The 23,670-nt window shown below is 40.3% G+C and overlaps 1 protein-coding gene and 1 long non-coding RNA gene across 6 annotated transcripts in view; one reads left to right on the top strand and one right to left on the bottom strand.

Annotated features, from left to right (window-relative positions):
- LOC130159201 (uncharacterized) overlaps positions 1-23,670 on the bottom strand; it is a 182,815-nt gene that overhangs the window by 52,605 nt on the left and 106,540 nt on the right. Inside the window, exon 5 of one of the 2 annotated variants that reach the window (XR_008825657.1) lies at positions 14,585-20,112. The exons of the other annotated variant lie outside the window; for it this stretch is intronic. This is a non-coding gene — a long non-coding RNA (uncharacterized LOC130159201). Of the gene's footprint in view, positions 1-14,584; positions 20,113-23,670 lie in introns of those variants that run through there. 2 annotated transcript variants of the gene reach the window in all.
- The window catches only part of CDH5 (cadherin 5), a 28,794-nt gene continuing 18,333 nt past the window's right edge, over positions 13,210-23,670 (top strand). The window contains exon 1 of one of the 4 annotated variants that reach the window (XM_056360542.1): positions 13,210-13,419. The gene's annotated coding sequence lies outside the window, so the exon portion shown is untranslated. Of the gene's footprint in view, positions 13,420-23,107; positions 23,233-23,670 lie in introns of those variants that run through there. The other 3 variants (XM_056360541.1, XM_056360543.1, XM_056360545.1) reach the window with 3 other exon arrangements.

A 23,670-nucleotide genomic window follows, 5' to 3' on the forward strand; every position in this document is an offset into this window, starting at 1 on the left:
TTTTGCTATTTTACGTACGGCTGTGACTTTGGGACAGGTCACAAAACTCAAGGAACACAGTTCCTATAGGAACTATAGGGGAATCTATAGGGGTAGTTATTATTGCACTGTGTATACATAAGCAAACCGATTGTTTTAAAACTCAGGCTGCTCATATGAAACAAAATGCCAGAATACATTTTGAATTCAGAATTAAAAGCACCATTACACTATCAGCATAGAAAAAAATTAAACCCTAAAGATGAAACCCTTCTACTGCTGTTGATTTTCCTGTATCACTAATCTACATGTTCTGTTATTTAATCTACCAGTGTGATCATTGATTTTAATGGGCCAATGCTAATGATACTGTGTTTTAAAAGCTGTCCTTAAATACAGAAAAAAAGACAGACAGATGTTATAGCCACAGAAGAGACACTAACAGGGCAGAAGATGTCTCTCTGCTGAAGTCATATCAGCATGCAAGGTGATTACCATATCTTGGGTCACAACAGCTCTTCAGGAGGGGATTTCAGATGTAGAGAAAGTGGGACACAACCCTTATCTATTGCAGAAGCTGACACACACAGCAAAGGGAGTATGTTTTATTTTTAAAATGGGACTCTTCTTTTTCCCTTCTATTTCTAAAACATATTAGCATTAAAATACTATACCAACAGAAAAAAAAAACAACAACAATTCTCTCCTTTTCCTTAAATTTTGCTTTGTTTCCCCAATGGCCAGTTTCTAAAGTGTGAAAAAAAAACAATTGCAATAGAGAAAAGCCCACTTTAAAGGTATAAGTTTAACATTTTACAACAGTCTATACCTTATTTCAGCAAAAGTCCAAACACAATGTACTTCCTGTCCCAAGCTCCGTTATCCAGCGGAAATCCTTTCGATAGAAGCACAGATGGGTCAAAACAAACCAGAGCTACTGTATTCAGAAAGAAAAAAACAAAATCCCATTCCCACATACTATTTTATTCAAAGTGTATTTGACAGCATTTACTGGCATCCAGATTGCATCTTCCCCTTGCAACACGACACGTGGCTTTAACTGAATGCCTTCAAAAGGCTGAGAAATTAGTTGCTTATTTTCTTTTCAGCAAAAATCTCCTATTGTGACCAAGGAGGGGGGACATTTCATAGGTCATCCACTAAGCAAGCACATGCAACAAATGTCATGGGAAATACTTGGGGTACTTGAACTCCAGAGCACCACCTGGCAAGATCAACGCAGTTTCACTCTGTGACAGATGGACAGAAACGGTCACAGAAAGGTCATCAGGGAGCAGAATACCTCACACCTGACTTCATCGGGTATGTTCCACATTTTGCTCTCCTAAGCTTCAAAGATCCTTTGGCCCTACAGATCCCTACAACAACCGTTAAACCCATGAAGAGAATGAAGAAGAAACCCTTGACAGCAAGCAGGCCTGCCCTGAAGGGATGGTAGGAGTTCAATATGTGTATGGTATACATCTTTGCAGCATCACCAGTTTAGGTTTTTATTACTGGTGAAATGCTTTGTGAGTATTTGCATCATTTATACAACTGGAAGTAACTAACACTAAAGAGTTATATAATGCATATAACAAAATGTAACCAATCCAATTAAAACCAGAAGTCAGCTTCTGCTTTCCAGAAAATGAAGGCAGCATTTGATTTTAAATGGTAATAAAAGCCTTTAAAATCACCATTGTATTCCTTACTACTTCAGAAAGATACACTTCCAAGTCATATCAGCCTCCGGTAGTAAAGCCAAAATTCAGATCACCTCACTCATGCTAGCAGTACTCCTAAAGGAAATGGGACAATTCTCCCCAACATGGGGTACAGAGCTAGTTGTATTATCATAAAATTGTGGGTCATAGATCAGAATCCAAAATGAAAAATCTAAGCCATCCTTAAAGAGATATGATACACAAAAACTAGGAAGTCAATAAGGAAATCAATAGGTAATAATATTTAAGTTGATCACAGATTTGTTTCATAGAATCATAGAATCATTTAGGTTAGAAAAGACCTTTAAGGTCATAAAGTCCAATCATTAATCCAGGTCTGCCAAGTCCACCACTAAACCATGTCCCTAAGAAGCACATCTACACCTTTTTTAAACACCTTCAGGGATGGTGATGCAACCACCTCCCTGGGCAGCCTGTTCCAATGCTTGACCATCCTTTTGGTGATATTCAGTCACAGAATTTAAAGTAAGCTCACTTCTAAAACTTCATTAAGCTACAGCCAGCTAAGTCAATAAAAATGTTACCCCGGTGCCTTCAACCCCTTGCAGGAGTGGAGAAAGAGCACTTTGTAGGCTAAGTCTGAACTGAACATTTCAAACCAATGTGCCGTCTGCACAACGCTGAGCACAACAGGGCCCTATTTCATTCTGGACATCATAATAAACTTCATCAGCAAATGGTCCCAGCAGGTCTGATCATTGTTTGTGGCACTGCACACGTTTTTGTAGATGAGGTGCCAATGAAGCTAACATGAGGCGGTTTAGTCACATAGCAGCAGAACAAGCTCCTACATCACACTGTCCTAGAGTGGCTTATGGTATGCGTATCCAGTCATCCCAGAAAATATTTTTGGCCTTGGGTGGGCTATAATTATTGTTGCTGGGAAAAATCAGCAAAGCAGGAATGCCCGATTCAATCACCCTAGATGCCCTGGTATCGCAGGAGGGGGACTGCTCCCTTCTGCTCTTCAGAGGTTTGAGAGGCACGGTTTCATCTGCAGCACAGAACAATCTGGAGGTGCTACAGAAGCAAGCAGCACCAGAGAAAAACCAGAGGAGCTGCAGGAGGGAGCAGGGGAAGGATGTTCAGTGCACATGGACTGGGCAGGGAAAAAGGAGGAAAAGCGGTGTGCTGGCTGGAAAAGGAGGGGGTGAGACGGGAACCCATAAACAGCCAAATTAAAAACAAATTCTCAACTTTGTGACAGGAATATCTGCAGTCACCCAACCATCACCACTTGTTTAGTCCCAGCAATTCCCTTCAAACCAGCATGCCAGACCACTCCATGCCAAGGAATATCTCCAGCACCCCAGGCTCTTGGCTACACCTTCTCAATAAAGGTGCATGCAAATACACTGCTCTGCCTAATAGGCACGACTTCTGCTAGGAAGTAGAAGAAAGAAATTTTCTGACATTCCAGCAATAAGCAGAATCAAGCAAAGATTGTTAGATCACTAAATTCTTTAGTTTTCACAAACCATACATTTATACTTCAAACTATATTTGTCCATATTTATTAACAAAGGCACATGACATAGTGGCCTCATTTTCTCAAATGCTAGTTGGTCTCTTGATCTGTAAAGGCAAATCAAAACCCGGAATTTCTCATTTTCCTGATTTGTGATGCATTAAGCCCTTGTTGAATAGTTCAACTCTCTGACTACAGCTGCTCTTTATTTTCCTCTCTACCTCCAGACTGTCAAGCCAAAAAAAGCACAGCATTTTTTCAAACACAGCCAAGACACCTGAACTGGTGTCTAACTACTGCAAAAGAAGTAAATCCACACTTTCAACTTTTATTCAAGCTATTGTAAAAAGTGTTTACACAACTGTTGTTTACAGCCTTAGCAGAAGCTCTTTATATTTACACTTGTATAATTATCAGAGATAAGTCCACTCAAACAGTGTAAACTGACCCATCATAAAAAAAAAGAATAATGTTACAGGCTTTCCTGCAGTGTATTAAATATCTCAGCCTGCCTATAGATGCAGCACCACTGTCAAATCATGCTCAGGTACCCATTGTTTTAGTCTTAATTTGACCTCTCTTAAAACAAATCTACTTTTTGTAATGATAGCAGTAACATCTTTTTATTTTTTTTTTCCTCCAGATAAGACAGGACAGAAAATCTTTGCTATGACAGTCAAAGAGTACATGGGAAACAAATACTCTGTGACACACAGATGTGCTTCCTTATTTTAGTGCTAGACAAGCTGTCCCGCGCTGGGCTGGAGAAGGCATCTTTTACCCACAGTGAAATCCCACACAGTCAGGACCCCCTCCCACTTGAACTGAAATGTTCTCTCCAGAGCCACGCCACATGCATTTTCTCTCCCCACCCAGATGGAAGCCACGAAAGAGCATCACCCACAGCCAACAGCACATTCCAGCTTGTTGACTCACTGCATTTCACTGCTGTTGGGTTAGGTGCCTTTTTGTTTCCAACAAGCCAGATTTTTAAAATCTGCTCACATCTAATGCTTACACTTCAGAACACTTCTGCACTCATTTCCTACGTGCAGCCCTAGCTGTGATAATGCTCCACAGGGATGGTTACAAATGGCTCATATTTTATCCAAGCCTCCCTTAAACCAACCTTTCTGAAAACGTAAAGGAAACACGTAGAAGGCATTTCTCACTGTGCTGCTGTACACCTGCAGACGCCGGCCAAGGTCGGGGAAGGAAACAACAAAATTCTTCAAGAAAGCCAGTTCCTTTGTCATCGGAAACCCTGGGCAGGAAACACTGGAAGCATCATAAGAAAGTTTTTCTAATGAGATCTTAGCTCAGCCTTGCTGAAGCCAAATCCAGATGATCATCGTAGGTCCCTTCCAAGTAAAATAGTCAATTCTATTCCATACAGCTTTGAGGAAGAAATGCGCTAACATTCAACTATTTCAGTCCAATATTCAAAGAGGCCATATCCTCACGTTCACAGAGTTTCTGTGCTTCAGACCACAGAAACAGCCCCAGAACGCTGGGTTGAGGGGAGGGCAGGGTAAAGGTCTGGGTCAGACCTGCTCTGGCTGAACTGCCCCATCCACCGAAGGGCCTGGATTTGGGATCTGTTGCTCTGGGGTTTGGCCTCGGCAGCCTTCAGAGGAGGCTATCAGTTACTCTGTAACACAAATTATATTAATTACCAGCTGCTTTATTTCATACATACTTGAAGCACATTTAAAAATACTGCACTTACTGTGCCTATAATACACAAAGGGTGGGTTTTTTTGAAAATCCTAGTGTTTTAAAAATATGCCTTTTCTTTTTAAAGTTAAATCAGCATAATTTTCCGCTGTGTTAAACTGGTGACAAGTCAAAATAGCTGTAAATCTACTTGCAGTAATTCAAGAACATTTACCTTTCCTCTTGTTTATTGTAAATATATCTTTACACTATCAATTAATTTAGTGGCATACTTTTTCAGGAGCACGCTCAGAATATAGATCCTAATAGAAGTGTTCATGTACAACCTCTGCAAACCAGCAAGATCAATCATTTTTCTGTTTCTCTGAATTTCCAAAATTAATGTAAATCCTGAAAAGTCAAAGCAAGGATTTAATTGTCCTAAATTTTCCATTGTGCTTTTAAATATACATATTCTCTCCTTTGCGATTCTGTTTGGATGTTAGTAACCAACTCTTATTCTTTTTAACCTCTGTAAAAGAGCACAGGGATGGGCACAGCATAACCATTTGTACATGCAAGATGAAATATCAGCAAAAGAAAATTTTCCAAGGCAGATATATTTCAGCATGAATCATTAATTCCTAAAGCTTGAGTCTTTTCATTATTCATTACACATTTTTCATTCTGCATTATTCCCTCAGTTAGCAGAGTTGCAATGAGATCCGTACAGCTCCAGAGTGTTAGCATGTAGCTGGGAAGACCAGTCCCATGCCCCAGCACTATCAAACTGAGCAATTCACAGGTAACCAGAAGATTAAAAATGACTTTTCCACTGCATTGCAAAGATCATAGCCACTGAAATTTGGCATTTTATAGACCAAGCCCTTCAATCTCTGTTGAAGGTTTCTAGTGTTGACTAGTTTCCCTGACTAGTTGCAGGATACTTCTTTATGCCAAAACTACAAACAAGAAAACCTAAACCCAAATCCAGATGTCATCAGATCTTCCATCACACTTGTGCTGTCGGAAGCTACAAATATATTTATTCAATTATAAATATATTCCTTCCATTAACAATTAAATGTTATTTTATCAGTTCTAGGGAAAGACTGAAACTTTATATTCCACATTCCACCGTAGTGGCTAAATTCAAACTAGTGAAATCAGAGCAGCTTCACTGCAGAGGAGACAACATCATAGCAGAGAATGGCCTTCAGCATTTAAATAAAGGAAAATACTAGCTGCTGTTGCCTCCACAAAGATGGCTCAGTTTCAATGGGTTGTGGGAAAAAAATCTATACTGACTGATTTCCAAGCCATTAGGATTTCTAACACATACACTCACTGGCTAAAAGAGGCACAATGCAGACTGCCGGATAGAACAATACGTGGGGGACTGTCAGCGATACACTTAAACCATCTGCATTTGCACAGTGTTTGGCAGCAAAACCAGAAATAAGGCAGCCTAGGTCTGAGGGTATAATAAAGAGAGTGGATATAAATGAGTAAAAGTCACTGAACCAGTTTACAAGGCATTAGTGCATTGGCTCCCAGACTCCAGCTCCTCAGCAAGAATTCTTTCAGAGCAGCTCTCTCCACTCTCCTTTTGGCAAACACTCAGACATGCTCAGCCCAGTGGACAGATCCACAAACAGCTTTTATAGAAAGCACGTGTACTGCCTTCCCTTTTCCCTTGAGCTACTTTAACAAAACAAAACCTCAGTCTGAAATCCTGTGCCCTTGGGAAAAGGGTGGCAGCAATTTGAGACTCGGGTCCATCTGATCTCTGTCGCAGAAGCCTGTGGAGTCTCACACACAGTCTGTGCCGTGCAGCGGAGCCCAGACCCCACACCTCGCACTTCTCCATCCCGTCGCTGGCACCTCACACATCAATAGCAGGGTGTTGCAGCCTCTCTCCCACTCCATGAAACCATATGCCAGAGAGATCTGGCCAGCCCCAACCGTGATCTGCCAACCAGCTGGGGCTGGCACGCCGTGCTCCCAGCAGGGCCATGGCTGAGCAGCAGCAAGACAGCACGTGTGTGCACGCGCCTCAATAAAGCACAGCCGAGCATTGCTGGAAGGTGCTCCAAGCGCAGCAGCAGAGCTCTTCTGCCCACCCCTGCATGATGAAACTGGGGGGGAAGGGAGAGGTGATCCATGACCTGGTTCAGGAGACACTAACGTCAATGGCATGACTTCACACGTGGAGATTAAACCACTGGAGTGTAGGCAGTTCAATGTAACAAGATAAAAGGAATATCTAGAGACCTCAAGGGGCATCAATGAAAGCATTTCAGATATGGGTCACCTCATGTCCTGTAAACACCCAGTGCAACTTCCCTTCCAGGAACTTGTTTATTTGCAGACTCATCTAGCACAGAACAAAGCACTAGTGAGACACACACCTTCTCTGGCAAGTGTGCAAGCGGATACAGTGCATAAGCGTTGGGAAAGACACTGAGGAGAATGGCGCCCCAGCATCACCCTGAAAGCAGCCCCAACTGTGTGACATACACTTTATTGTACCTGCTCTTTCCACCTCAGTACCATATAATCTTACTCTCAAGATAAAACTCCTGCTGCACTTGATTAGCCACACGAATCCCAGCACCACAGAGCTATTTGTGTGCTGCAGCTTTTGGGATGACATCTTTCCGATGTCTGGAATGGTCATTTGGTATAGAGCCTGCAGTTCAAGCAGTAACCTGACTTTTTATCTCCCCTGAGGCTCTCACAGAACAGTAAAAGGCAAAAAAAAAATAGGTTTCAGTGGTTTTTGAAAGAAAAATCAACATCATTTCAACCTTTATTAAAGTTTATCTCAAATCTTCTGTTTTAGAGCTCCCTAGCAGACGTGCAACTTCAGAACAAGTCAAACAGTGTTGCTGAGCGCAGGGACCGAGCTCTGCTGCCCTTGGTCACCCTACCCACCGAAGTCAGGAGCTTGCAGCCAAGAGTTTCAGCTGGCAACATCTGACCCATCAGTGGGGAGAATGTCATATGAAAGCCCGTATCAGGATGGGCATGTGTGTTATGTAAATAATGTAGGAAGGAAGGAGAGAAGGGCATATCCCTCCTTCCCTCCAGCTCCGTCCTGCTGATATGCTGCATCCCTTACAGAGCAACGAATCGCAGCACACAGTCAGGACACGAGCACAGCGTCCAGAGAAAACACAGGACAAGGCTCAGAGGGAAACCTCCCCAGTCCCTCTTGCCCCAGCAGCTCCACAGCACTACCCCTCCATCACCTACTACAGACTCTGGTTCTGTTTATTTTTAAAATTAATGCCACAGGCATAAAGAGTGTTTGCACTGCAAACTTTACCAAAAAATTAAAATGGATGTTGTCCTTCTCATTTCAAACCTGGCATAATAGAGAGAGAGAAAATCTTCTACACCAAAACATGAGCTTCCCATTTACATTACCAGAGGTGAACACTGTGCTGCTTCTACAATCAGCAGTGTTAATGAATGAAAGGTAATGATTTTCATCATTTTGGTTTAAGTGGGAGAAGAAAAGACTGTGTTGCTTTGCGTTTCTATTTTAAGGGACATTTCAATTAAAGCAGATATGTTCTTTGGGAGAAAAAGTTTCACTGAAATGACCGTTTATCAAAAAACATTTCTGGAAAATATTTAATTTCTGCATTAGAGTGGCTCTTCAAACTCAAATCACATATCAAGGTTAATGTGCCTGAGTTAGCCTGCAACCTTGCTTGTTAAAATCCCCGCAGATTGTGTTTTCTATGAACAAAACAAAGGGATTCATGATTCCTTTCTTTCAGTCCATTGGTAAGGCAGTTCCGTTTTACAGCTCCTGCTCAGGGTGCTACTAAGTTTTAGTACAATATGGGCACATTTTCTAACATCTATTTTTTCCTGTAATTTCCAAACAAGGAAACAAGATCATTTGGGATCAATCCCTGCTGAGCATTTTAGACGCAAATCCTGCAGTCATTAGTCTTTATGCAGCCAGAGGTCTCATATAAGATGAGAGATTTGCCTGATTATGGAGCATTGGATTTAACCTTCCACGAGAGATCCAGTTTAATGAAATGCATATGGTACAGCCACAACAGTACTCTGGAAAACACTTCAGAAAAATGCCATCACATGTCCCCAGCAAACGTTCAGTTCCACCAGTTCTAACTAAAATACCTCAGTAGTTTTTTTAATACACCTTATATTAAAAAATAAAAAAATAAAAAAAAGCAGGGCTACATTCTTTGTTTAACAAACCTGACAAAAGGAAGCTGAGTCAGACTCACTCCAGGATACGCACCTCATCTGTGACAAAAAGGAAAACAGTTACCAAGTGGAAATGACTAAGAGCACTGCACTGCCCTGATTAAAAATCCCAGAAATAACAACACAACATGGTGCAGATATTATGCTTTCCACATGGAGCAGTAATTGTTATTTTTTAAACTTTAAGTAATGTTTCTTCCAGAGAGGTTTCAGACAACAGTCAGATACAATTGCAAATTTAAAATGAGAGGGATTTTACAACGATTATCTGAGCTATTCAAAATTAGCATTTCAAGTTTATTTTTATAACTGAAGGAAACCTTATGCTCTACCCTGCCATAATTCTTAGCTGGTCATAAAAATACTAACACAATATTACTGCTGTGACTGAATTTCAAATCTTGGCAGACCTTCACTTCCATAGTGCCTGTAATGTGCTGGGTTTAGCAAGACAGACTACTAGGTCTAACCTTTACAAATTGTTACAAAAGCGTTCTTGAGCTGTATTGCCAAGTGTAAAGCCCTTCTCCAGTGAAGAGTTGAATATTAGGATGACTGCTTTTAAGAAATTAAAACATCATTAGTTGCAGCTGTGACAATAGCGGTCTTTGGTTTTGATGATGGTGCTTATTAAGGGCTTATTTATCATGTGGAATTTCACCGTAATTAGAATCACTTGCAAAGAAAAAAAAAATATCCATGTTTACTCAGTGAAAGGCATGGGCTGTTTTAGCAACTTTACTGGAATTAGTGCTGGTTAGGAAAGCAATGAACTTGATCCTAAAACCATGGTTTCCATGAATTCTTTGACGAGAACTTCACAGAGCACTGATCAGATGAGACAGCAAACAAGCACTACAGTGAAAAACTGAAACAAGATATAACCAAAAGCTATTAACATAAGAGTCAGCCTGCCTTGCTGACTATGCAGAAAGTAATGAAATTGGAGTTTCAGATCACCTGACCAATCTCCTCAGCAATAAATAAAATGTAATTCTGAAAAAAGATGCAAGCTTTAATCTCATATTTATTCTGTGCAGTTATCAATTTCACTAACTTATACTAACCTACTCACAAGTATCTGTGTTAGTGAGAGCAGTCAAATTTAATAGATTTAGCATAGTAAATGAGGGCTCTGTTTCTGCCCATTATAACACATTGTTCCTTTCAGCAGTAGCAAGATGACAAGTTATTAGATTCCCAGAAATGTAAAATTCAAACTATGCACAAGCATCTTCAAAGCAAAGTTGAGTTTTACCCCTTTTATACAAGAAAGGAAAGACTGTTTTAAACTTTACTAGCATAAATAGTCTGGAAGATTGCTCAGACACCAGCACTGAAGTAACATAGGCTAACATTACAAAGTTTCACAGAAAAAGACGCTGATCTGAACCAGACACATCTAATCCAGGTGCCACAAAATCAAAAAACAGCAGCTAGCAAACATCTGTGGGAAAACCTCAGAGAAAAAGAGAAATGGTCCAGTAGGGAAAGCTGGACATAACATGGAAGAAAACTTGTACAGCAGTGGTGAACAGACCAAAGAAAAAGGCCTGGTGTCATTTGGAAAAAGGAAATGCAGAAAAACACTGTGAAATGTAAAGTAAATAATTATCGCTCCTCTTACTCATGCCGCCAGCTCCATCCATGAGTCACACATAGTAGTGGAAAGTTGTTAGATGCCAAGGATTCTATTAACATTTTACCTATCCCTTTCACCTCCAGAAGTTTCACTATTAAATAGGATTTCTGGCATAAAATGAGGCACCTAAAAGGTAGGTATATCTGCTAATGTCTGATCATGCATTGATGTTTCTCAGTAGCAAAACTTGTGTGAATTAGTATTTGGTTTAAAATGTTACCTCCTCGCTTGCAAAGCAAGATGTGGTGCTTAGTGGTGTAGATGTGGTGCTTATGGACACGGTTCAGTGGTGGACTTGGCAGTCCTGGGTTAACGGTTGGACCTGATGATCTTAAAGGTATTTTCCAACCAAAATGATTCTATGATTCTATAAAAAGATACCAGTCACCAAGGAATTTTTCCCAAGTCTGTTGATTTGGCCCTAATGATAAAGAAGTCTGAAAGCTGAAGATCTACAAGAAAACATGCTTGCTAGCATTTGGAGTCAGTAGCTTTGAAAACATGATGAAATTCATCACCTAGGAAGAGTAGCAGGACAAATGTCTGGGATTAACCAGAGGGCATGGCATGGTCTGAACCAGTAGGAGTTTTGCCACCTTTGGAGAGGGCTGCAAAGATAGGGTTTTCATTTGTTAAAATCCCAATGGACATAGCCAGAAACAAGACTTAAAGAATCCGTTCAGCAGAGATGAAATGTATAAAGCATAATGTGGTCTTGAGATATTAAATCAGGTTTCTAAAATTTAAATGAAAGTACCTTCGTCAAAGCTTATAAATAGTTTTCAGTTATACTATTGAGCTCTGAAACACAGCATGCTGAAAATACCTATAGAAACTTTCTCACTTCTTTCCTTGAAACTTTCTGTAGAGATAAAATAAACCAACTAATAAAGCTTATGCAGCTGGCATCAAAACAGAACTTGATAATCTATGTCTCGGGGCATACATAGAGAACATGGGGGGTTTCTCTTCTCCTTTTCTGAGCAGCGGACATGAAGGGCTCCCTTATCCTCATTCTTTGTTTAGATTAGCTAAATAGCATGCTCACTCCCAAGTCCACAGATATGAACATCAAAGGCTATGCAACGGTTGTAAATACAGTTGAAGTCATTTGCAAAAGTAAATCATATCTGGGACCGTTGTCTGCTGTGCATGCCAGATTATCACTGAGCTGCATCCTGACCAGATAACTGCCGTTCCCTGGAAAACTCCTATCAACATCCTCCCTGCTCTTCTCTCAGTAATGTCACAGGAACGGCCTATTTTCTTGTAAGAAAACTTAACTCTGGTTGGTCTCCTTACGTAAGACTTTGAAAAATGTCTCCTCATTAGTTGCTTAACTTTTCTGAATAATTAATGCATCAAATATTTTAAAAAGCTGTTCATCTTTGCTGCTGTACATCATAAAAATGTGAAACAGTCTAACCAACCTCAGCCTTCTAGCAAGCCGGGAAATCAATGCCATCACCTGTGCTGGACTGTGATGACAAATAGGGGCATGAGAGTATTTAACTGTGGAACATTATAATTTAAAGTCCTACTTAAGATACATTGAACATTTGTCCACATTTATTATAACTGGTTCAAAAAAAAAAGTGAGTTTTAAGTTCCACACTTCTCAGATTTCCTTCTGCATTATTTAGTAAAAAAATTCCTCTTCCATTTGTACTGTACAATGCCAGAGATACACCCTTGCGTTCAGTTTCAAAATGCAGATAGGGGTCAGAAAACAGCAGGCAGCACTGAAGAATGCATCACCATACTGCAGAAAGGTTTGAGTCCTCAGGCTAGGCTGTAAAAAGGCCCACTGGCTCACCAGGCTGGGCTCACTGAACGATATCCTGGCCTAAGTTTTATGTGGGTGACAGTATTAGAGACACTGATGCCCGTGCTTTGCCACGGCCCAGCAAGCCATCCTCAGGAATGTCACACAGATGCTGAATCTTTCCCTTCTGTTTGCTCTAAGTGCTCTCAAGACTTAAAATTAACCATAATCAAGGTGTTACAAACATTTTCTTGTTCTGGAATGCCCACCTATGCTGTCTTGCTTCTAGGGTCATAAATCTACATCCAGTGGTGACAGAGCCTTACAGGAACCTGGCCACATTCTTATAAGGGCCTTAGCTTTTTTGCTTGCAGGTATAAAAATCCTTATAGACAGGACATCTCCAAACTTCTCTGAAATCTGTTTGTGCAAAACAGGCATAGTCTCTGCTGATCAAATACCAGACACTATTTAAAGTACTATTCAGATGTTTGCTAACTCCTAAAACTCTTTATAAAACAATACTAAATAACATACCAACTTTTGTGTTTCTGTCAGAGCCAATTTCCTTTTATTCAGCTCCCTCATTAGAGTCAGCAACAAGTAAGTAGGTATAGCAATAATAAGGCTAAGTTTATCTTGTTTCCTCCACTCCCTTTTCTCACTGTATTACTAAGATTTGGAACAATAACAGGATGCCGGGATGCAGGATGGGAAAAGGCTGACTCCCAGCTGGAAAACCTTGGAGACTGGAGAACTGAACACTCCCAGTATTGCTTAACGAAAAGAGAAGTGGATTTTTCTATTTGATCTTCATTTTCTGTGTACTGCTTAATATTTTGGGATATTGCTGATTTTAGTTTGCCTGACTTGGGAACAAACCGAACCTTCACCAACTGTGACTCAGGTAAGGGATAAATGGTGTTTGCTGTCATTCAGTTATGAAGTTCATTTCTCAGCTTTTTTACTTCCACCAAAAATCTCTTCTAATGCATTCAATAATTCAAGAAATACCAGCAGACAGGCTATGCATTTTATACATACCCACAGAATCCTTTGGGCCTAACTTTGATGGCACTTAAACCAAATTAAGTGCAGACAAAAGCAGAGCTGTTTACAATTGACACTGGAAGAGGAAAATCTCTGGCTTTCTTGGGCTATATCACAATATTCCCAGATTGTTTAAAAGAAGAGGTATTTTGTACTTTTTTGTAGTTCTGTTTTGTAATATCTAGATTATGTTGCCAAAGCTCATTCATAATGGAAAAGAGACAGAAATGATACTGCAAATTTCTCCTGTAAACTCTTAAGGAAAGGATTTTATTTGCAGTGTGGACAGTTACAGACAGTACTGTTTGAAGCAAGCAGGTGTATGCTGTGCTATGGTTTGATGCGGTATGTTTTATCAGAGTGGGGGGTGACTTAGTATCTGTCTTTAAGGTGCTATGGATTTATTGTGACCAATGCCAAGAGGAGGTGAAAGCCACCATGTATACTATCCAGTTTTGGCATCTCTCTCCTGCTGAGAGATTTGTTTAAGGCTTAGAGGAGAGTTTACATAAACACATCAGTGACTAGGTCCCCTAAATCTCAAATTTAAAGTGCCCCAGGTACTTTAGCATCCTAACTCTGGAATACCAGGTTTTACAGCCCCTGTTCTAAATGACCAGCGATTCTTATTTTAAAAGTTTCTTGATCTCTGTGGTTCAAAAAGAGCAACTTATTCTGACAAGGTATTTTACAAGCAGTGGCTTGATACATAAAGTTGGCTGAAAAGGCTTTATCTTATCCTAAAGATAGTGTAGCAAGTCCCCGAGCTAATAAGTTTGCTGTACGGCTTGCAGAGACAAAGTACTTATGCATAAGAGATGAATAGATACTGCTTTTTTTGTGAGAAGTCTATTCTGCAATAGTGGGTCTGTCAGTGTGCACAGTACCTTACTGTGCTGGTTGTCATGCTGTAATAAAGATAAAGGAAGGAAAGAAATGCAAGGGAAACAGATATGGAAGAAGATTAATTTCCGTGAGAAAATCTGTTCCATTCTTAGCTACCAAAAGCATTAAAAGTTGGTTGCTACTGCAGTTAACAAAGGTATAGTTAATCAATGTGTCCCTGCCTCCACTGATTAGAAAACATTATATAATTTGTAAAAGCATACGGTATTATAGATGTTTATGTAGAAGGAAAAATTAGTCAAAGGCAAAGATACTCCAATGATTTACAAAAGCTTCTCATCTTAGGTTAATTTGTGATTTGTAACAACAACCAATATAACAGAAACAAATCACAGAAAAGCTGACTTGTAATTTATCTGTGGTATCTCCAGGAGTTACTTTTTATCCTTAAATAAAGGGTGACTAACAGGAGAAAAGGACACCGAATTAATTTAGCATATGAAAGCCTTAGAATAATACAGTATACTAGAGAGAAGAATGTGAAGTTACAAACAATAAAACAAATGAATTTGAAAGGAAAAGATAAACTCAATTAACAAATCATTCCTGCTTTGTCCACAAACCTGGGCTTTATTCGTTATGCCTGCTACAGCTGCACTGCATTGTAACAAGAAGTATTTGCCGAAGTTTTGCTCTTTAACATAAGATCATAAAACTGTTTCTTAAACATTTTAAAACAAATGCTAGCACTGAAATTATGCCATGAAACAGCAGCTTAGGCAGAGACAGTTCCACCCAAACAGTTAACAAACAGGTTTGTTGTCAGGTTTGCTTCATATCCTGCCTCTGCTGAGTGAAACTGCAAACAGGATCTAGGTAAAACTCACTGGGCATGGTTTAGAAGCTCCTCTGATTTATAGCACTTAGGGAACAAAGAACTTCACTGTGCATATGTAAATCGATTACTTCAATTGATATTTCAAATGGAAAATAGAAAAACTTTTCTAAAATTCTTTTTTATTGCCAGGGCACATATCAAAAAAACTACAGGCTTAAATCAGGCCATCTAATCCTTTATCTTTTCTTAAAAAGCACAGGTTCGCAGCATAGAGGTAACTGATCATTTCTAGCAGCTGAGCTTTCTGTAAGAAATCTTCATGGTTATTTTTGTCATGCGTTCATAACTCCAGTTTTTGCTCAGGTCCTAGAAGTTTAATAAAGATGTTCAAATGTTAGTGCCAAGAATAAAATAAGAGGTTCTCTGTCTTTATGAGAAATTTGTCAGCCATGAAAACATTTTGGTGTATTTTTTTAAAAAAACAAGTATCTTTCCTTTTGTTATCCTTATGGGTTTAGAAATCAAAAATCCCTCAAAGTTTAGCCCTGACATGACTGGCTTCCCTTCCACCCTAGAACACAGCAGGCAGTGATTATTTGTGTAAATCAGAGATTTGCTAGAATGGAGAGATGCCCAGCTCATAACCACTAAGGTACAACAATTCCTCACCCATGCCTTTGAAGAGCTCATCGGAATCTGAACTAGGAGAACAGACCTTAGCAAACCCAGAGCTGGATACCAGCTTAATTCATGGTGAGAGTCTGCTTGATCCACCTGTGGATTTCAGTTCGGCACCCTACTCCATTTGAAGGGTCTATGCAGGTATGTTTCCACCACAAACACAAAGCAAACACCACTCTGGTGTCATGATCAGGAGCTGCCATTTTTGCTGCCAAGAAACTTACAGGCATCTGGCTTCAGGGCCTGTCCTCAGCCCACGTACAGAGGCCACTGCAAACCCAGGGATCCCACCAACACGACTAATGCTGGGAATAATGATGTGCAACATGAATGCACGTCTCTCACCAACTCACGTGCCACCTACCTCCTAAATTCTGCAATAAGTCTGATCTTGAAATATAAAAAAGGAATAAAAAATTGTGAAGAACATGTTTACAGTTCAGTGTGAAAATACGAATTAGCCCTTTCATTCCATGAGAACCTGAGCTTCACTCATCTTGACCTGAATTTCAAATCTGTCAATACACGTGAGACTAGCTATATTTTCAACATAGGATTTTGCTGAATATTTGAAGTAAGTTCTCTCTGTAACATACTTCTGAGATGGATGTTATTTGTGCCATGAGTCTGTTTTGTGCATATGCTGCCATACACATCTGTTGGGCAGGCAGTGAGAAGACTTGGGGCCCAGCCCCCCAGGTGCTAGTTAAAGCCCACAGATGGTCACAGGAACTGGAACAGTTCAAGAGCTGTGTTTCCCAGGGCTGGACAAAGACAGGGGAAGGGCAGAGAGGAAACTTAGCAATCCATTGCAGGTATTCACACTGCCTACACTTCAGTTTTGGTACTCTGAATATATCCAAGTAAAGATTTACAACCAGGAAACCAGAAAGGGTCAAGCACAAGGATGGACACTCGGGCAGACTTTTCTCCAGACAGGTATTTTGGTGTGAGACAGCAAAATTGTTTTACAAAAGATTGGGAGCCCCATGTGAAAATGTTACATGGTATCATCCATGAAAGGATCCAGAACTTATAGTGAAAAATGACTAATATTTTAGAGAAAAGGCAAGCATGGTACCTAGGACACACTGCAGAAATTGTACAGAGACCTTTCCAAAAGGCCAGCCCTAACACTGTTATCTGAAAGGCAAGGAATTACAGAGCACCACCATAGTTAGAGGTAGACCAAAAGCAGAAGTGTTTCAAATTCTGCATTTTTCAAAATTCGGAGAGGTCAGTTTTCAGAGAGTCAGCCTACATGTCATCAAAACCCTCCTGTTTCTGTCAGTGGTTTCACCACCATCCTCTGCAAAATCTTTAGGAGAAAGAGCCCCCTGTTTCTATTTTAACAAGCCTACTATCAGTCTCCACAAATTAGCAGTGGCCTGTCTGGCTTTGCCCTCACTGAAGTCATCCATTTCTCTGCATCCTTCTCTCTTTCCCAAGCCCACCAGCAACATCTGGATTGGTCCTCCTGACACCTGGCAAAGTTCACAGGGCACAAGGTGGGTTATCTGCAGCACACACATGCCCTTGTCCTTATTGTGTATGACAGTGTGAAGGGAAATTCCACTTCCACAGTATGTCTGGAGGATACAGTTGAATTCCTTCTCCTGTCTTTGTCCACATTTCTAATGCTTTGGTAGGATCAGCCTTCCTTTTCCCCTTCCTTTTATGATGCTATCTGATATGAATTTCTGATCTGGAAATCCTCTAGGAGTGCGAAGTCTACCTTATAACATACCACTTGAGGAGACTAAGGGGCTAATGTTGCTCTCATGCAAATGATAGGAAATCCTGCCATTGATGGGAATTGTTCCTGTGGTAGGTTCAGCTTCATCGGCAGAACATTCCACTGGCACACAGTTTTAGGTTAGCTTCTCCATTCTTTTTGTAGGATACTCCCTCCCTCCACCTCCAATCCTACACCTGAATTCAGAGATTTGTATTATCTCACTGGCTTTTATTGCCATAGTCTTTCAGATATATATGATCTGTATGCAAGAGAACCTGATTATTCATGTTAGCATTAGACCAACCAATCAATACTACTAATAAGGTATCAAACTCTTCACCACCTGAACTAGGAACCCAAACCTACAATGAAATAGTATATACTGTCTGTTTGCTCAGAACTGTTCATTTAGCTTTTTCGACTGTCATTAAAACATAAACAAATACTGCTACACTATGCACATTTTAGTATCGCCCAGATTAGCAATGCACGCCACCTAAAGCACGTATCCAGTACGGAAATTAAGAAGCAAGGGCAGAAAGCAGACAGCAGAAAAAGCAGGAATGATTTTTGGAATGGGTTCATTTTACAAGGACAACAACGTGAACTGGACAAGACAAAACTGGTGTGGAGACCTATCATCTGTTGCGCCATTTAACACATTTGCTTTGTACAACAGATTTGCCAGCAGCAGCCTTGGTAAAAGTTTAGGATTAGAATAGATACTGAATCTTCCAGTAATTGCACTTGGAGACGACCTAAGTTTCAAACAGGAAGAAAGGGGCACATTTCTCTTTGGAATACGTTGCATCATTTTCCTGCTGTGAGATGGTGAGCTGTATTACCTGCCTTATATGGATTGATCTTGGGCTTCTTTAAATGAAGAGGAAGCCTTTATTCGCACAAGAAAGGAGTTTTCAGTGGCCATGATTAAAATATGAGCTGTGAGAGAACTAAATGTTCCACTTACACAGCCACTAACGAAGGAGAAAAAAAATTCCCACCTCAGCTTAAGAAGTATCTCCAGCTGTGTTCGGGATTCAGGCAGCAAACCCACAAGTGCAGCATTGATGTGAATAAGAACTTCCCAAACAGCCAGGTTACTTTAAATCCATCAGCTCCTGGGGGGGATGCAGGCTGCTCCCCAATGCTCACAGCGCTGTGCCCCAGCAGGGCAGCAGCAGCAGCCACCAGCCTAGATCCTGGGTGCTGGCTTAAGAAGACCTGTGAGCAGATGCGACCCCAGGCCAGACAGCTGAAAGCCCCCAGCTCTCACTTTTATCACTGCCACAAAGACTTCTTTCTTACCACATTGTAAACAAAAGCATGGCCTGCCTTGAAACAGGGTCGCTCCTGGAGTCACATCTTACATGTTGAACTAGCACCTACTATGGCTGCAATCATCGCCTCTGGGCTGGGGTTGTAAAATTCATCAGACTAATGACCTGCTTAAGCCAGTGCATAGATACTGGAGCAAAACACCACAAAACACTGTGTTAAATCACAGTCACTCCCACATGGAATCAAATCCATGCAGAAAAATGTCTAGCTCTAAAATAAGTCACAAAATTTACAACAGCTTTCCTCATCTATTTAAGATCCCCTGCGTCTGAGGCCTGAATTTTCAGGCCTTCCAGCTTCCCTTTATCAGTACTGTAAGCTGGAAATGTGCTTCCCTAGTGTTATTTTGATTTGAACAAGAGATTTTCCTGACAAGAGCTAAGCTGTAAGTAAAAACACTGAAAAGCTTGTTGTAAATTCATAAGAGCAGTAATAATGTCGTATCATCTCACAACACATGGAGATTATAACAATGGAAATGTTGCAGGAAAAGACTAACTCTAGGGGTGGGCAGAAAAGGTCTTAAAGTTAATTAAGCCTGGTTTGGAAGTCTAGCTGAGTAAGGGCAGGAAACAGAGAAGAATGAACTGACATTTGAGTTAGACATTTTAAAAAAGGAGAAAAATAGTAATTACCAAACAAAATATATCCAGACACACCCTGGTTTTTCAGCCTCTTGCCCAGCCAGAAAACAAGATATTTATGTATATGTACATGTTTTCTTTATCTGCCACAAAATTAATTTTCAGAGGAAATACTAATGCATTCAGTTACCCAGTAGAATAACCTGGACAAAAGAACTGGAACACACAGCCAGCTAAACATGGTTTCTCTGGTTCAGATTACCATTAGCGCAATAAATATCAATTACTGCGACCTGTGCATGATGCTTGTGTTCAAGACAGATACTTTTGCTCTTGAGCTTTTGTTGAAGGTAAATGTCAAAAAAATCTTATCTGCTGTAAACACAACTACACTGTACTTTTTTAAAAAATAAAAATCATATTTATTACCTGCAGTTCCTCAAAGGATGGGTACTTTTCCTTAATCAAAGCCACTCGGTTGCAGCTCTGTGCTAGGAAGCCTCTCTGATATTAAGGCTTTATCTGGAAACAAAGAGGAAGTGGAAGAAGCTCTATAATTGTCATAGTGTACCTTATTTTGTTTCAGCTTGGCCAAATTCTTAAACATTCAGTGACAGCTTCAGCTAATCTCTGTGTACAGCAGAGCTAACCAGGGGGCAGTATCAAAACAGATAAATTCTGAAATGTGCCTACAATTTGTTGCAGGAAACAAAGCTTCTGTTTAGAGATGCCTGAGAAATCTTTCTAGTGATCACAAACATCTCTAATATACCCACACCGTTCCACCTCTGCACTGGGATAAGCCAAATAATTTTTGGAGGATTTCCTTGTCCTCTGCTCACCCAAACCCCCACTCTCCAAAAATCAAACAACATTATCTAAGTGTGGGAAGTGCAGGGGACAAGGGAGGCTCAGTGCTGAGACACCTGCACTGTGCCTCTCCTACCAAACCAACCATAGTTTGGGCTAAGCAAAAGGAAATTGGCTCAAGCAAGCAAGAAAAAAGCTGGATCTACAGCCACATAAATACACCACTGAGAGTGGCAGAGACTCAATCATTCCTCAAAGTCAATGAGACCCTGACTGCTGTATCATCCCTGAAACAAATTTTTGGATACAAGGATGGGAACAAGTTCTTTGCCTGTCTGTAACACTGGTACTTCATCACTTTTTTCAGCATCTGTCTTTATCAGTAATTAATCTGATGGGACATATTTTCCTCTTAGCTTTGTATTTTGGACAAAGAATTAATAGGGGAAAATGTTTGCAGTTCCAAACTATGCATGCAGAGTTTATCCTACCCATCTTATTAGCTCACTTCAGAACAGAAAGGCTGTACTTAATGCAGCTAACCCCCCCAAAATAGCTCAGATTTCAACAGCATTTGGCAACTGTCATCAAAAGACAAGAACAAATTTTCTGTCAGTCAGTTGTTAGCTTCACCCCTGCAACATCTGTAAATGTCCTCCTACCTTTGAGATTTTGGGCCTTGGTGCTTGACCGTCCCAAAGACTTGCCTCTGAATTCTCTCAAATAAACCAGCATTCAGCAGCAAAGGATTTTTTGTGAGCCAAAGTGAGGTCATGATTGTATCTTGCACACCCAGCTAAGAGATAGTAAATGTTATGAGTCTACTGATGCAGTTATCAGGATACCTTTGGAGGTTTGTGTTGTAAGGAACAGAGCTGAAGTAGCACCACCAACAAAATTATTTCTCTGGTTGTCCCACAGGTCATGCCTGTATATAACGGGTCAGATTCAAAGCAATTCAGAGCAAAGATGGACAAGAGCACAAAGCACGATATTTCTGGCCTACTATGATGGCTGACTGCATCTGTAGTACTGCACTATTCATAGATTAAAATGAGCAAAGCTTGCTATAGATTAGTCTTTCCCCACTCATGCCAATATTTCTATTTTTATTAATCTACAGCTAACATATTATTAGGCACATCACTGATGTAAAACAAACTACAGTAAAGTCAGGAGAATTCACTGGTACAAGATCAGATCCTGCACCTGACTCATCCTGCTTCTCTTTCAGATGAGGAGACTTCTAGCAAACAAACTGCAAATCTACACATCCCTTTTCCATAAAAGCTTCTTCGCAAGGAACAAAGACCTTTGCAACCTCTTAGAACCTTCTTCCTCACTCCTCTAAAATCATTCTGTTTACAGCAAATGTCTTCTTAGACCATATATTTCTTATTTTTCGTTCATACTCAGCCTTTTCATACACCCTTCTCTCGATATTTACTGCAGCACTTTAGTCCTGGAATCAGCAAGTCACTTGCTAAAATGCAAGCAGGGGAGTCAGGAAGCTCTGGGGGGACATTCAGGTAGATCTCATCATTCCTGCTCAACTGTCCTCAGTACACAAGCTCTCACTCAACTAGCCTGGAGGGTGGCTTTATTTCTTAAAAAAAAAAAAAAAAAAAAAAAAAAAGCACCAAAACGGTGCTTGCCTCCACCATTTTAGCCAGTTCTGTATCTGAGGTAGAAGGACCGGGAGACCAATTTTGCTACCTGCTTTCCACCAGGCAGTGAATCTTTAACATATACATGGTATTTATAGATCTTTATAGCCAAATTTCTTTACTGCTGAAAGAGTCATCTGTCCTGGCTGAGGACTTCATCCACCCATGAGACGAAGTTGTATTTTGTATCATCCAGGAGGGAATTTTTGGGTGAGTTGAACAAACAGGGGAATAAAATCATTAATACATTTTCCCCAGACCTACCAAAAACTCAAACCTGAAATGACAAAGAACTTCCAGATTAGAATTAGTCTCTTTTTCCTGGAAAAAATATGAGAAGCCAAAACCAGAGACAAAATCAGAAATGCTGAATTATGTCCTCAGCAATATTGATGCACAGTGCTGCAGCATCAACACCAAGAACTGAATAGGACCAAATGCACACAAGAGGGCTCTCACAATACTGAGTGACATGGGGGATTTTTGAAGTAGCAAGTTTAGTTAAGATATTGCTGAAGTGGTTATTCATTCAAAGGTACTATCACAAGTATAAAATGTCATTTTATAATCAGTTTTCAGGCAGGCATTTGCTCTTCAGTCTGTTTAGTCATCAAAGTGGCTATTTACTCAAAGATACTATCACGCATATAAGAAGTCATTTTATAGTCAGTTTTCAGGTAGGCATTTGCACTCCAGACTGTTTAGTCATCAGTGGAAACCACTTCTCAGATGCATAAAATCAACATAAGGACAATCAAAAATATAATACCAGATAGGCACTAGGTCTGTTTAAATCAGCTCAATAATCTGGAAATGAAAAAGCACCGCAATGTTCTCAGGAAAAGCCTATTTTTAAATGAATCATTGTACACTGCTGAGAACATGTGACAAGACAGGTTTAATAAGAAACAAGAGAAACACTGAGTAACCACCCGAAATAAATTGTATCTGAAAATGCAACAAAAAAATGATTGCTCCAAGTCAAACATTGCACAATTTACTTCGGTTTTTTCAGTGATGTTACTAAAGTTTGAAGACCTACCCTAGTTCCCATTCTCACTGTACTCATTTACGTGCCCCCAACTCTGCTCCCATTGTAAGCTCAAAGGAGCGACAGAGGATCACAGTTTTGCAGCTTCGATGCCAAGCAGACACTGGAGTGAAGGTAACAATTACACCTGTGTGATTGCTTTGCTGCCATGTTTCTCTGGGTTTGTTAGCAGCTGGTTAGAGCAATGTTGTGTAATTACGAGACAAACTGGGAGGACAAAATCTGAGACTTGTTACTCCTGACCCTGGTCCACTGTCAGGAGATGACAAACACACTGAAGTCCTCTGTGCTTCAAAGGTACCTTTTGAAAGGGATATTGCTTTTTACCTAGCTGCAGTACTTCACACAGGAATGAGGAGGCTTTATCAATTCATGTTTGTGCAGCCATTAAAGGCCCCTGACAGGCAGTGTTAAGTATTGCTAGGACTATTCTCTTTTAATGATGTTTTGCTTGCTTACCAAAACTACAAGCATTGCAAAGAAAAAGGTAATTTATCCCCCTCCTGTGTTTGGTATATTACCTTTCCATTTCTTAATGCTGACTGCATTCAC

Source organism: Falco biarmicus, chromosome 15 (genome assembly GCF_023638135.1).
Source record: "Falco biarmicus isolate bFalBia1 chromosome 15, bFalBia1.pri, whole genome shotgun sequence".
Taxonomy (NCBI): domain Eukaryota; kingdom Metazoa; phylum Chordata; class Aves; order Falconiformes; family Falconidae; genus Falco; species Falco biarmicus.